This window comes from Arachis ipaensis, chromosome B09, assembly GCF_000816755.2.
Source record: "Arachis ipaensis cultivar K30076 chromosome B09, Araip1.1, whole genome shotgun sequence".
Classification (NCBI taxonomy): Eukaryota; Viridiplantae; Streptophyta; class Magnoliopsida; order Fabales; family Fabaceae; genus Arachis; species Arachis ipaensis.
In genome coordinates, this window is record NC_029793.2 from 138,274,401 (window position 1) to 138,277,760 (window position 3,360).

Here is a 3,360-nt window from a genome sequence, read left to right on the forward strand (position 1 = left end):
AAGAAAAATATATATATTATTATAAAAAAATATTATGCTTTATTAAAAAAAATGTTTAGCATAGCATGACTTTTAATAACTACATGTACATGGTGCATATATAGGGAGGGTTTATAATTAAGAATAATTTAAGACAAGATATGTGAATGGATATATGACGCGTGTATCAATAAGGTTATATGTATTACCTGTTTTCCCATTAAATTGATAGTGACCAATGTTGTTATATATATATATGTTTATATTATATAGCAAATTGTTAGCATATTCTTGTTGTGATCATCATATATATATATATAAACATCATAAACCTGTCTCTGTTCTCTCTCTTACTTCTTCATCGGAGAATTATTGAAGCCTGAAGAAGCTGATGATGAAGTAGCAGCACAAGCACATAATAATTAAGAACAAGAAATATCAAATAATAATTATATCAACAAATTAAAGGTATGCTTCTTACTTATTATTTACTATATATTTCATGATTAATTATTGATTATTATTATTATTAATTAATTTGCATGTCCAATTCGTTTAAGATCTGTGTATCCGAGCTTTCATCACTGTTATTCTTTTAATAGTTAATAAACTACTAGACAGTGTCGGCAAACTAAAGCAAAGAAGAGAAGAATGGATAATACTAGCTAGTAACATAGGAATAAAATTTAGGATGCATATTATTCAAGTTGAAATCAAACTATACATACATAACAATAATGGATAGTATTTTTTTTTTTTGTTTTTAGTGTTTAAATTAAATATTTAAATATCTAATAAATTAAATATTTAAATTTTTTAATATTTGTATTGTCTCTTTATACTTTTTCTTTCAATAATAACGGGGGCAATTGCAACCAATGCACTAAAAGAGTAAAAGTAGAAACTCATCAGTCATTATCACGCGTTATTATTTCTCTTCACACGGTGGAAACCCTACAACAATACGCCATAGTTAATTAATTAATTAATTAATTTGAAGTTAAAACAACCACCGTGAAACACATGTTCCATTTTATAGTCGATGTGGACATGTGATCTTATTCGAGGAAATAATTAATGAATGGAACAATATTGTTGTATTTGTATACAATTATAGACAAAGGTTTTAAAATTGAATCGGTGATTAAATATTTAAATTAAGAATAATGTTATATCACCATCAAAATTTAGTATATTTTATTATTAGTTAATAATTAATATTTAAAATATGAAATAAAATATTTTATTAAATTATTAAATTAAAAAAATTAAATTAAAAAAATTGAATTAATAATAAATAATTTTTGATAATGATTTAATATTTTTTTCTTCTAATAACCGATCTCTCTACTTTAAATTAGACTGATTTAATGGTTAATTTTCAGTTAGTCTCATAGTTCTGTTTTATTCTTAGACCCATAACTATAATTTGATTGGTGATAATGAATTAAAATATAATACTACCTACTTTTATATTCTTTCTATTTTAAAATAAGTGACTTTTTAATTTTTTAAGGTTTTTAAACAATTAATGTATCTAAACATAAAATGAAAGTGAATACTTATTTTAAAATAATAGACCTAGTAATTTGAAAAAAAAAAAATCCTTATCTTCGATATAACTGGTTTTCTTATCAAAGCGTTGTTATATTACTTGAACATTAAATATTAGAAGATCATTTTAATAAAGATACTCAAAATATCTTATTTTTAAAAGAGGTTTACATGTGTTATCAGTTATGTTATTATTAGATATCTTTATTAAATCGGTTAATAATTAATTTTTTAATAAACTAGAATAAAATTAGTTTATTATAGCAACAATAATAAATCCAATTGTCTACATTATAATTATTAGACCCGATTTGATCTGATTGAATTACACGATATATAAACCGAATATTTTTAAATTTTTTGATAAAAAGACAAATATATCCCTAACTTTTTGTTTACAGATATTTAAATCCCTAAAAATTTAAAAATACAATTAAACTTCTAAAAAAAAAATTTATTGTTATTGTTATAAAAAAACGGTTTTATTCTAATTTGTTAAGAAATTAAAAAATAATCTATTCATTAATACGTTCAATAATAATACGACACGTAAGCGTCTTTAAAAAGACGTTTTCCGCGTCTTTATAGGAGCATTCCTAAGTAATTAGTCATTTTTTTAATATCTATCACTAAATCAGATTTATAATTTAATTCAAGGCTAAAATTCTAAAATTGTTTTTAAGATTTACGTTTTGCATTGATTTAATTTTTGCGATAGTTCCAATTATACTATTATTATCCATAAGATTATTGGTCTCTCGAGTCTCGACCTCTTTTCGACATAAACTCAGTAAACACTAAACAAAGAGATGAGTAAGCACTTCAATGCCATATTAAACAGTGAAATGACATATATTTTTTGTATCTATTAAAAATAAATGTAATGTTATTTTAATATATGTTGGCATATAAAATAGTTTGAAGACATTTTGATCATACAAACACTTCTTCATCTTCTTCTTCTTTTCTTATGAATGGAGCCACTGCATGTTGCTTTTCTAGATTTCTAATTTTACAAGAGTTGAGATCACCTATATATGTGTGTGCTTGTTAAGGTATGCATGCAACCTTGGTATTTTTTCTTGGCAATGCATATATGCTTCTACTTTATCATCTCAGCTTATTACTCTGTTTGTTAGCTGAGTCAATGCTGACAAGACATAAAAAAAGTTTCACCAAATATTTCATTTTCATTTATATTTATTTTTAATTCATAAAGAAAATATAGTCTTCACTCTTCACATAAAAACGGGGACCAACTATTGTCATCATCATGTGCTATAATTGAATGTTCTAATTTCTTGTGGTTGCGGCCTTCCTTTATGCTTTTAATTATAGTCAATTATCCAACAAATTACGTTTTAAAGAATGCAATCCCTTAATTTCCTGTCTGCTTCCCCTTTACACGTATAGACTCTATTAATTAATGGGGCTTTTTAGTGCGGCAAATCATATCTTTCTGTACCTATCTACGGTGGTTAATTAATTTGGTTGTTACACATTTATAAATAATGGAGCCAATGATGACAATAAGTTTAGATGTCATATGCTATTTTGTTCTTAATCGATATAATAATATATTTGGGTAGGTAAGCACTAAGCAGTAAAATGTTCTTCATGTATCATTATTTTGTGACTTTTGATATCTTAAAGTCAAGTTTTAGCTAGTATCCTAATAGTAATATCCAATATTTGTTAAAAGGGAGGCATTCAGATAATAAACACGTCTTTTTTTTAAAGATGTTTTTTAATAATTAAAATTTAATATATATAATTAATTAAATTATATTATTTTTATCAAAATTAGATCAAATAAATTGATTTGGT

General features: G+C 24.1%; 1 protein-coding gene across 4 annotated transcripts in view; it reads left to right on the top strand.

Moving 5' to 3' along the window:
* The window catches only part of LOC107618263 (type IV inositol polyphosphate 5-phosphatase 3), an 8,575-nt gene continuing 5,479 nt past the window's right edge, over positions 265 to 3,360 (top strand). For all 4 annotated transcript variants that reach the window (XM_021110765.1, XM_016320277.2, XM_021110766.1 and 1 more), the window contains exon 1: positions 265 to 447. The gene's annotated coding sequence lies outside the window, so the exon portion shown is untranslated. The remainder of the gene's footprint in view (positions 448 to 3,360) is intronic.